The sequence below is a fragment of the Trachypithecus francoisi genome, unplaced genomic scaffold, assembly GCF_009764315.1.
Source record: "Trachypithecus francoisi isolate TF-2019V2 unplaced genomic scaffold, Tfra_2.0 Lachesis_group3, whole genome shotgun sequence".
NCBI lineage: Eukaryota > Metazoa > Chordata > Mammalia > Primates > Cercopithecidae > Trachypithecus > Trachypithecus francoisi.
This window is the reverse complement of record NW_022681468.1, coordinates 150,156,255-150,168,071: the sequence shown is the minus strand read 5'-3', so window position 1 is coordinate 150,168,071 and position 11,817 is coordinate 150,156,255. Positions and strand designations below refer to the sequence as shown.

General features: G+C 55.1%; 1 protein-coding gene across 3 annotated transcripts in view; it reads left to right on the top strand.

The window, feature by feature from the left end:
• Positions 1–2,830: 2,830 nt before the first annotated feature.
• Positions 2,831–11,817, top strand: part of PAK6 (p21 (RAC1) activated kinase 6) — a 39,266-nt gene continuing 30,279 nt past the window's right edge. The window contains exons 1-2 of one of the 3 annotated variants that reach the window (XM_033190597.1): positions 2,831–2,951; positions 4,397–4,479. The gene's annotated coding sequence lies outside the window, so the exon portion shown is untranslated. Of the gene's footprint in view, positions 3,914–4,396; positions 4,480–11,817 lie in introns of all 3 variants that reach the window. The other 2 variants (XM_033190594.1, XM_033190595.1) reach the window with 2 other exon arrangements.

Genomic DNA, 11,817 nt, shown 5'->3' with positions numbered 1-11,817 from the left:
AAACAATGCAAGAGTGTAAAAAGTCCAAAGTGAAAGACCCCTGTCACCAGCACTCCTATTTCCAAGGATAACCATATTGACAGTTTGTGGTTTCAACATACAGATACAGAAATATCTTTAAATAAAAAACTTATATGAGATTATGCCATCTCATATTTTCAAGTTAACATTGATCAACCTGGTCTTTTCTCTCAACTATGGTGGTCATCCTTCCTCATACATACAGACTGACCAAACTCATTCATTTTAAGGCTGCAGATACTTCATTGCATGGGGATGTATCATCCTGTATTAATCTGTCACCCAATTAATCTGCCCAATTGATGCACATTTTGGTGGCTTCCAGTTCTTTGCAGTTACAAACAGTGCTACCGTGAATATTCTTATACCAATATCTTCAGGCCGATGTGCAACTATTTTTTTTTTTTTTTTTTTATGTTTTTGAGACGGAGTCTCGCTCTGTCGCCCAGGCTGGAGTGCAGTGGCCGGATCTCAGCTCACTCCAGGTTCCCGCCATTCTCCTGCCTCAGCCTCCGGAGTAGCTGGAACTACAGGCGCCTGCCACCGCGCCCGGCTAGTTTTTTGTATTTTTTTAGTAGAGACGGGGTTTCACCGTATTAGCCAGGATGGAACTATTTCTTAACTTGGATTCCTAGAAGTGCATTTGCTGGATCAAGTACATACACATTTTGAAATTTTGGTCAAAACTGTAAAATTGCCCCCCAAGAAGACTGTACCGATTCACTCTCCCACCTGCCTTTTTTTTTTTTTTTCACTGTATTATGGCAGGGAGTCGTATATCCTTTTGTTTTGGTTTGCATTTCCTGGATCATTCATTAGTGAGACAGAGCAGAAGTGGATTATATATAAGTTTACACACAAAATTACATGGAGATACAAAAAGAAGAAAAATACAGCGTCCCTCTTCAAAGCGAACTGATAACTTAGAGAGAAATGTTTCATGATGACCACAAATGGAATTTTTTTTTTTTTTTTTGAGACAGAGTCTCGCTCTGTCACCAGGCTGGAGTGCAGTAGCGCGATCTCGGCTCACTGCAACCTCCGCCTCACGGGTTCAAGCGATTCTCCTGCCTCAGCCTCCCGAGTAGCTGGGATTACAGGCACACGCCACCACGCCTGGCTAATTTTTGTATTTTTAGTAGAACGGGGTTTCACCATGTTGGCCAGGCTGGTCTCGATCTCTTGACCTCATGATCTGTCCGCCTCTGCCTCCCAAAGTGCTGGGACTACAGGTGTGAGCCATCGTGCCCGGCCACAAATTGAAATTCTTGTGTTTAATGCCATGCTATCTAACACTGCATTCAATCAAAATGTCTACGCATGCAGCCTGAGACCTTTGCGCAGAAGGTGCCTAGGGTCGTGGTTTGGGAAGATTAATCTGCCACCAGTGGAGGGGTGGATAAAAACTAATGTTTATTGGGATCAAGATGAGCAGTCTCTGTGCCAGAAACTTTATTCATTTAATTCCCACAGCCCTGTGAGGCAGGTGAAATCATCACCATTTTATGGATGAGGAAATTGAAGTTCAATTGGTTCAATAACATGCCAAAAGTCACTCAACTGACGAACAGTGGAGCTCAGATGCGGAAGACTGAAAACTTAGAGCCTGGGCTTTTAACCAAACACCACATGGCTTCGCTACAGAAGAAAGTTAGAAAGAGTTTTCAAAAATAAAATGTGAGGCCGGGCACGGTGGCTCAAGCCTGTAATCCCAGCACTTTGGGAGGCCGAGACGGGCGGATCACGAGGTCAGGAGATCGAGACCATCCTGGCTAACACGGTGAAACCCCGTCTCTACTAAAAATACAAAAACTAGCTGGGCGAGGTGGCAGGCGCCTGTAGTCCCAGCTACTCGGGAGGCTGAGGCAGAAGAATGGCGTAAACCCAGGAGGCAGAGCTTGCAGTGAGCTGAGATCCGGCCACTGCACTCCAGTCCGGGCGACAGAGCGAGACTCCGCCTCAAAAATAAATAAATAAAATAAATAAAAATAAAAAAATAAAATGTGGAGCCGGGTGCCACCTTGGATATAAGGGACTGGGGGACAGAAAGAGTCAAGAACTCCCAGGCTTCCCTGTGGCTGTCAATAGCCAGTGGGTCCTGGCAGTGGGAGCTGGGCCATCAGAGGTGGTGCCTGAAGTGGGGCAGGCACAAAATGGGTTTTGGGGCCAGCGTTTGCCCAGGTGATGGTCAGAGCCCCAGAAAAAAGGTGTTTTGACGGAGTGGTGGCTGAATGTGGCTAGAGATGAGCAGGGGACCAAGCCTGGAGCTTGGGGAGCCCACAATTGGACACTGGGAGAAGAAAAGGGGCCAGCGGAGGAGACACTGAGGCTAGGAATGGGAAGGGCACTGTGGAAGTCTGGGCTCCACCTGGCGCTCCGGGGAGCTGGTGGGGGGCACATCAAAGAGCTCAAGCTGCCTCACCAGCAAATACCTCTGTTTTTGACCAGTGAAATAAAGGGACCCAGTTAAGTAACTCGTTTCTGGTTCCTGCCAACCCAGGAAGCCGGCACCGGCCCTGCCTCACATCCCGTGTGCCACTGTCGCCTTCAAAGCAAAACCAGCTGAGGCCAGCACCTGCCAGGTCTGAATGCGCAGCTCCAAGTTCTGGGGGGTGGGGGTGGGGTGAGCCAAGGAGGTCTGGCTTCTCTAGGGCAAGGATAGGGAGGACAGCAGGGAGGCTCACCCTGAGCCCGCAGGCAGCCCTTCCTCCTCCTCCCCTTCAGCAAAGAAAGGCAGAGAAAAACGTGTTTTTATAAATAGCTCCAGCCCCAGCTGATTTGTAAATTCCGTGGGTTTTTTTGTGTCAATGACATCACCTTCCTCCCCATGGCAACCCCCGACGATATCAAAATTGCCAAGCAACGTTGGAGCAGCTCGGCGCCCCAAACGAGCAGGTCGATGCCTGAGGATTTAATGGAGAAATCCCAAAGTGAGCCGGGGCGCACGGTGGAGGAGGGGCGCGCCGCAGCCGGGGCCGCTGGGCCCTGATGGGCGGGAGCGGGGTGGAGCGGCCTCGCCTGACAGGCAGCCCTGGGCGCTGGGCTCCGCGGCCACACTCTGGAGACAGCCACGGTCCAGGCAGGTGGGGGAGGGCGCTGCTCCCGTCCTGATGTACCAGGAGCCGCCAGCAGCCATCCAGGTGACTAAGCCAGCCCACTAGCACTGAGTCACCGCCCGCCTGGAGCTGTTCTTGCTTCTCCTTTGCATCTGATTATTTTGGGAGCTGGAAACTTGGAGCTGCACCTGAGTCCCGCCCCTTCTAGCTCTCCCCTCCCTACCTTGGGCTCCAGGAAGATGGGACTTGCTGTGAGTCTGCTGCCACCCGCTAAAGATATGGAAGACGCTGTGGGGGCCAGAGGTGCCCGGGGGGCTGTGGCAGCAGGCAGAGTGCAATAGCAGATATGGTGGTCAGGCTGCCCGTGTGTGTCCTCTGGAGGTGTAAGGACAGAAGGGCAGTCTTGTCCGAGCGCTGACTGGAGTCCTCCCGGGCTGGCTGTGAACTCATCTCCCACGGGGATGTTTCTGTAAAGGAGTGGCTTCTGGGGTCGGAGTGGCATTTGGAGAGCGAGGCTGGATTGGCTTAGGCTGGCCTGGGCAGGTAGGTGGCTCTATGCTGGGCGTGGACCCACGTGTGCGTGAGTGCGAGAGTGTGTAAGCCAGTGTGTGTGCCGTCCGCCTGCTGGGGACAGCAGCTGGGTCCAGCAGAGAGCTGGCTGGGGGCCTGACAGCAGTTTATCCTAACTGATGGTGGGTGGGCGCAGGCCCTGAGATGGGCATCAGGGAGAGGGGACGCCAGACACACGGCCTGAGCAGGGTGAGGAGCAGCTGCCAGCCCCGGCAGGCCCAGGCCCTGTCTGGGTGCACAGGACCGAGACACAGCAACATGCCCAGGTAGGAAGCCTTCCGGAGGGGCTGGCCGGGGTGAGAGCCCATCACTGAGGGGCTGGGCTGCCCCTTCATTCTGGCAGGTCTGGGTACCAAGGAAACAGCTTCCTACCAAGAACCTTGTCACTCTCTTAGGCAGGGCCAGTCAGCACCCATGTGCGTCTCTGCTGAGCTCACAGGGACACCATTCAGTGAGAAGGGTGCTGGCCAGGGCACGGCTTCCCCATGATCAGGACCCAGCGGGTGCCACCCTCAAGCCCCTGGTCCCCACAGGGCATGCCCCAGTGTGTGTCAGGAGGGGGGAGGTCCCACCTCCCCCACACAGCTGGCAGCTTTGCGGGCACCAGTGAGTAAGCTGCCAGAGGGAAGGAGGCTGTGTGCCCACAGAGGCAGGACGACACCAACCAGGAGCCTTCAGGAGAAGAGGCTGGGTGAAAAAAGCACTGAGGTTTTCTTTTCCATTTTTTTTTTTTTCTATTTTGCCTGAAGGGAGTGCCGCTTCCTGGACTAGAAACAAGCACCAGCCTGCAGTGGAGAACGTGGGGCCCCGCTGCCCAGAAGGAGCGGCCACGGTAAGGTTCCCCCTGCCGCTGCATGCTCCGGATTCCTGGGCTAGGGACAGGGGTGCTAAGGTGTCCAGGCTGCCTCCCACCTGGGACAGGGAGGCTGACTCCACAGCTCTGGGTTCCTGGGTCAAGGAGCTCCACTCCCAACCCGACCTGCCACCCTCTTTCCAGATTGATTGTGAAACAGTCCAATCCCAGCTAGACGCTGGCTCCCTAGCTAGAGGGAGAGGTGCTTGTTTCTGCTGTTCCTGCATGTACTTCCTGCCCCTTCTGGGCCAAGCCAGTGTCACCAGGACACCCCTATACCAGGCCCCTCTCACTGTACTGCCTCTGGGACATTTCCCTTGTGTATTCATTCCACAAATATTTAGGGAGCACTGCTGGGTTCCAGGCTCCAAGTCACACCCTTTTGCTGGGTTTCACCTGGCACAGATTCTGACTCTGAAACTCAGTGTCAGGGCAGGTTCAGGGAGCTGCCTGGCCGAGCATGGTCACTCCTCACAGGCCTTGGGCTCCCCACCCCTGCTGCAGGGTGGATGACCTGGTCAGCTTTGGGGACATCAGGCCGAGTGAGCTTGGGTTTATAAAGCACTGGGCCCCACCAGGAAGCCAGGCTAATGTCCTGCGGTCTCCAGTTGTCCTTTCCCTGGCATCATACACCAAGAGGTTTGTGCGGTTCTGCTTGGGGTCTTCCTGAGGCTGGTTCTGGTGGGAACTGGGCTGCAGGAGGAGAGGATGAGCTTAGGAGCCATCCCAGGTGGGCCTGGGACTCAGCCCCACGGGAGCTCATCGAGCTGGGGTTGAAGCATTTGGGGCAAGCAAGGAGTCCCCTCTGCAGGCAGACTTCCCTGGTGGTTGTCCTGGCCAGGCTTGGAGGTGGTACCTGGGAGCCCTAGTGAGCAGAGCGCCTGGTCAGGGAAGGGTCAGCGCCAGAGGCAAGCCCTTCTGGGAGCAGCTGATTTGGATGGAAGCTCTGCGCACCTGAGATGGGGAGTGTGGGGACTGCACGGCCTGTCCAGCGCCCCGAGGACAAACTGAAGCCCTCCCGGACTTGCCAGACACAGGGAGGATGCAGTGGGTGGGGTCTCCAGCCAAGGAAAGCCCACTCTGTGCACAACTCCTAAGGATGACCAAAAAATTCCCCGTGCTGGAGGAGCACGTGCACTCAGAGGCAGGAGGAACCCGTAAGTGTCTCTCATGCCAGTGAATTCCCACACCTGGCTCCCGGATGAGGAGAATGACCCAGCTGTGGGGTATCTCCTGCTGCCTCATAAAAGGTGACTCTGTGCCTAGGAGTCTTCCACGAATGCAGAGCTGAGCAGGGGCTGCTGCCCAGTTGGGGGCAGAGGGGCCGAGGCTGTTGAGCACCAGGCAGACAGCAGGCCAGCAGCGGGCAGCAGGCTGGGCCAGGAGGGAGCAGAGAGTACGGGCCAGCGCAGGCTGGGCAGGAGAGGAAAAGGCGCCTGGGGTCCTGAGGGCTCAGGGAGGACTCCAGACAGCTGACCTTCTTATGCCAGCCCACTTCTGTGGGAGAGGTCCCCTGCATAGGGGACTGGGCAGGGAAGAGGCTGAGACACTGAAAGACTGAATTCCTCACCCAAATGGCCCAGAGATGCCCACTGCACACAGTGTCCTGGGTGCGGAAGGCAGGAAGGACTCATGGGAGGCTGTCCTGTGGACTGAAGCAGGAGGTCCTTCCCGTAAGATGCCCTCGTCACCCTGAGCAGGAAGGCCCGGGCTGCGGAAGCAGTGCCTAAGACCTGAGCAGCAGGAAGGATGCCAGTAAAGCTCATCAGGAGGCATCTGTCTGCCTGCACCTCGCGGGCCTCAAGGAGAGAGCTTGGCGGACTAGCCAGCAGGTTGGGGTGGAGCATTGCAAATGGAAGCTTCTGAGGCAGAATGAGTTCCCAACTTGCTGAAGCCAAGGCTGGCCCTCCTGCCCAGGGCGAGCAGTCTGCCTGGGCCTGGGAAGCTGCCCCCTTCTGAGAGCTCAGCCCTAGGGCCCAGGAAGGGCTAAGGCGAGAAGAGTGAGGTGTGAGATAGAGGGGACTGTGTCTTTTCCTGGCAGGGTGTGGGGTCCAGGCCGCACCTTGTTCTGACGCACAGGCTGCCAAGCAGATGACAGCCATGGCCTGCCTACTAGGTACAAGCACTGGTGGCAGGAAGAGGGGGTGGACTAGGCAGGACAGAGCTCGTGCCCTGGGGATGCTTATAGCCCTGGAGCAGAGCAGTGGAGAAGAAAGCTGAGCTGAGTGTGGGGCCAACTGCACCAGAAACAAGCGGAGCCACAAAACCACAATCAGCCCCCGGGGCGGCTTCGTCCTTTTGCCCACTCTGTGTCCCAGACTCATCGCTGAACTTGGCAGCCATGACCCATCCAGCCCAGATAATTTATACATTTACACCAACACTGGGCGATGGTTCTTAACATAGAACTTTATAAAGAGGGACAAAACAGATAACTTGAGAATGACAAAGGAAGAAGCAGCTTCTATCTGCAGTTGCAGGAGGAGGTGAAGGCTGGGGGAGACAGACCAGGGCGGGAAGAGGCAGGATGGTGGTTGGTTAACATGAAGTCAGCAGCGTGAGCCTCAGGCCCGGTGCTGCCTCTTCCTGGTGACTCGGGCAAGTTACTTCATGTCTCTGGGTCTCAATTTCCTCTCCTGTCCAACAGAGATAATTATAGTACCTACGAGTTAGGGTTGTTGAGAAGATTAAATAAGATAATAAGTGAATGCTCTGAACGGCATGACTGGCACGTACGTACATGTTCAGCAAGAGATAACTATTATCACTGTGATGATAACTGGTGTCAGAGGAACGAAGTGCCAGGAGAGACCATACCTTGTTCAGGGGAATCAGGAAAGGCTTCACGGAGGAGGTGACTTTGAAAGAACCCTCCTCCGAGGAGAAACGAAAGCTCTCAGAATGCCCGGGAAAGCTGGGAAGAAACAATCATGCCAGGTCTATTTTTTTCCCAAATAGCACATTGTTTGTCCTCTGAGACTTCCTAAGGAGTAACTTGAGATTCCTCCTTCTGGGGTCTAGACTTGGAGATCCTGAGGACTTGAAGTGGGCTGCCCCTGGTGAAGGGATCGAGAGCCCAGCCGTGGCCCTGGCCCTACTCCTTTTGGGGCCTGGAAGCTTTTTTCACATGCTGGCCCTAACTCCATGAGGAACTGCGTTCTGCTGCGTCCCATCTAAAGCCTACACTTGGCGATGCGGCAGGCAGAGGGGCCAGACCGGGCCGCGGCAGGCTCCGGACCACCCTGGCAAGTGATTTAGAAATGCCTAGTAATCGTGGCCCAGGCGCTGTGGTTCATGCCTGTAATCCCAGCACTTTGGGAGGCTGAGGTGGGCAGATCACGAGGTCAAGAGATAGAGACCATCCTGGCCAACATGGTGAAACCCCATCTCTACCAAAAAATACAAAAAATTAGCCTGGTGTGGTGGCGCATGCCTGTAGTCCCAGCTACCCAGGAGGCTGAGGCAGGGGAATCGCTTGAACCCGGGAGGTGGAGCTTGCAGTGAGCTGAGATCGCGCCACTGCACTCCGGCCTGGCCACAGAGCGAGACTCTGTCTCAAAAAAAAGAAATGCCTAGTAATTGTGAGGCTCCATCTCAGAAACTTTTCGTTTTTCCTTTTTTCCTTTTTCTTTTTTTTTTTTTTTTTTGAGACGGAGTTTCGCTCTTGTTGCCTAGCCTGGAGTGCAGTGGCACGATCTTGGCTCTATGCAACCTCCGCCTCCCAGGTTCAAGCGATTCTCCTGCCTCAGCCTCCCGAGTAGGTGGGATTACAGGCACCCACCACCACACCCGGTTAATTTTTGTATTTTTAGTAGAGATGGGGTTTCACCATGTTGGCCAGGCTGATCTCAAACTCCTGACCTCAGGTGATCTGCCCACCTCGGCCTCCCAAAATGCTGGGATTACAGGTGTGAGCCACCACACCCAGCCTGTTTTTTTTTTTTTTTTTTTTTTTTGAGACGGAGTCTCGCTCTGTCACCCAGGCTGGAGTGCTGTGGCCGGATCTCAGCTCACTGCAAGCTCCGCCTCCCGGGTTCACGCCATTCTCCTGCCTCAGCCTCCCGGGTAGCTGGGACTACAGGCGCCCGCCACCTCGCCTGGCTAGTTTTTTGTAGTTTTCTTTAGTAGAGACGGGGTTTCACCGTGTTAGCCAGGATGGTCTCGATCTCCGAACCTCGTGATCCGCCCGTCTCGGCCTCCCAAAGTGCTGGGATTACAGGCTTGAGCCACCGCGCCCGGCCACCAGCCTGTTTTTTCTACAAAGGGTTATCTGTTCTGTGAATTTAGGAAAGGTAATCCTAAAGCCTGTTCACCTAAGAAAAACGAGGCAACCCCAGAGCATGACAGGCTTTCTTGGGCTGGGGGAACTCACATGCGAAAAAAACAGGTTCCCTCATAACCACACGAGAGGCTGCAACCGCCTCGGCCCCAGCAAAGGGACACCTCTGCTGGCCAGCATTTCCTACTAAACCTCATTACGACACATCAGGCAGGGCAGAGACCCAAGTATTCACAGAGGGACAGTGACGACTTTTTTTGTACACCTGTGGATTCTCCCTGGCAACCTATTCCCCAAAAGTGCTGTGTCGGTCAGCAAATCCCAGTGTCTCTCTGCCCAGGCGACAGTCTCTTGTGCTCTGGTCTGCCCACAGCCTCCATGCATTCAGCTCCTTGGGCCTCTTGCTATGGGGCCAGAAGCAGAGCTGTGTCCTTCAGGCTGTCAGGGACCTGGCTAGGGAATCCTCTGGGTGTCCAGGGAAGCAGGATCAGAAAGCTCAGTTCAGCTGGGGCTGTGTTTTGATCTCTGATCCCAGTGCAGCGGGGACCAGCCCGCTGAACTCAGGGCAGACAGCAACAAACCAGTCACCTCTCCCGAGGCCTGCTGCCTGCCTGCCTGCCTGCCTGGTGACCAGGAGTCCTGAAGGCTGCAGCAGCGGCAGAGTTAGAACTTTAAAACCGGGAAGACTGGTTATGTGGCTCAGCTTCCTGGCCTGAAGAGGCTCCAGACTCCATTTTCTTTCTTTCAGCTTAGGGAATTGTGCAAGAAAGCACAGAGGGTGGAGGGAGCGAGGGGACCACTTATGCCACAGCCTCCTGCACCACCAGAGCACAGTCCCAGGCCAGCAAGGAGGAGCTCTGAGACGGAAAAGGCTGCCCCAGGAATGAGCTGGCCATCTCAGATTGCTGTAGCACATTCAAGCCAGAGGGAGTCCCCAGAGGATGTTTCATCCAGCCCCCATAATTTTAAAGCAGGAAACAGGTCCAGAGAAGGAAAGTGGGAACTGAGGCCACACAGCTAACTAATGGCAGGGTGAGTTTCCAGCCCAGGGATCCTCAGCTGCCTGCCCAGCACTCTTGCTACCCAGACTGCCCCCTACCCCGCCCCCGTGCTACCAAGGGCACATGCAGAAGGAGGCAGCAGCCACTGGGTAACCTGATGGATTGGGAGACGCAGCCTGGCCTGACACATTGGGAGTCTGGGCAGGTCCCTTCGCTCCTGGGTGCCTCCTGCCATCCCCCCAGCATCCTGCTAGACCTGAAACCACAGCCCAGCCCATGCTTGTCAGTCAAGTGCTTCCCGAGGACGAACTTTGCACACGGCACCCAGGCCACTCTTGGGTACCAGGCCACTCTCTGATGAAGAGATCTAACTAATTTATGAATGGATTGATTCAAGTTCTTTTTATCCCAGGTAACTTCATGTCTTAAGCCAAAGAAGGGAGTCTTGATGAGTGTCAGAGATGAAACAGAGGTTCTGGGGCGGAGGGTAGGGGAGGCACCTGGGAGGCCCTGTTCCTCAGGTGATCTGATCGGTGTAGACTTTTGACCCCAGGCAGGCATTTACTTGTCCAATAGCCACCATCAGAGGTCAGTTCCCAGAGGCAGGAGGCCTGTCACTTGTCGCCGGTCACCAGGCCCAAGCTAGACAAGAAAACTTTTTCTATTCCACTAGAGTGGATCTTGCTGGAAGACGATGTGTCTGGGATCCAGAAAGGTGGGGAGAGGTAGAGGTCTCAGATCCTGGGGAGGGATGGAGCCGGCCCCGGGGGGAAGAATGCAAGGCCACGAGTGAGCAGCATTCAGAGCTCCTGTGACAAGAGGTGTGGTCAGGACAGGAGGAGGGGCTGCCTCATGGACGATGAGGCCCATCATCCTAGCAGAGGCTGCTGTACCAGCCGCTGGTGAGGGTATGGCAGTGGTGTTACCAGGACCCTGCTTTGTCAGCGTTCAACTAAATGTCCCAGCAGGCCAACCACCCCTGCAGTAGTCCAGGGGCTCTGTCTGGTGTGTGCCAGAATACTGGGGAAGGGAGGACCCTGAGAAGCGTGGCAGCACAGCACAGATCCGCCATGTGGCCGTTAGGCCATGCCTTCTGACCCACGGCACATGCAGAGGTCCACAGACTCTAGGACCAGCTAGTTAGAGTTCCTAGGGGGCCGCACAGCCCAGAGTCTGTGTGTTTTGTGCATCTGGAACTAAGGTGTTCTGCCCAAAGTGTTGGAGGTGGGCCTCAGGCAACAAATACCCTGCTTTCTCACACCCTTTTCTTCCTTGGAGCTTGGGCCTGGGCCCTCACCTAGTCAGGCACAGGCCTCCGCTCCCTCACACTCACCTGTCCTTCCTGAAAGTCAGCCACTGGGCTCCACGCAGGAGCGTCACAGTCACAGCCCTCCCCCAATCTCAGACCTGGGGCAGTCGCTGGAAGCTCAGAAGGGAGAAGACAAGACAATGAAAGTTTCCCATTCAAGAAGGCATCCAGCTATTAGTTCTGCCAGCAAAAATGCCAGCCAGAGAGCTAAACTGCCAGCAAAAGATATTTGGATGAAAGTTTGGAGGCCATTAAGAGCAGGCGCTGCAAAACAATTGTAGCGAGAAGATATTAAATGAATCCATCATGTCTCTAAAATGAGTGTCCTTACCACAGATCTGGCTCTTGCTGTTCCCCAGCCCTTCCCAGGGTAGCCCAGGATGCACCTGGGATGGGCGCCACAGCCTGCAATGGTCCCTGCATCTGAGGGGCTCCTCCCGGGTCACCAGGCCCCTTTGGGACTGTCAAGCAAGTTTAGCCCCCAGTGTCAGCTTGTGTTTGGGGAGGATGGTTTTATATATTCTCGTTGGAACAGGAAGCCTAGTACACATGCAGAACCTGAGAGAAAGGCAGGCAGAGAGAGAGAGGCTTGAGGTTCTGCTGAGGCCCAGGGTATCAGCAGGACATGTCTGTCCAGCAGCCAGGCAGGAACCCACGGGCTTTCCCAAAACACCTAACCAGGCCCCAGACAGTGCTACTCCCTAGCGCTGGGCTCTCTTTCCGGAATC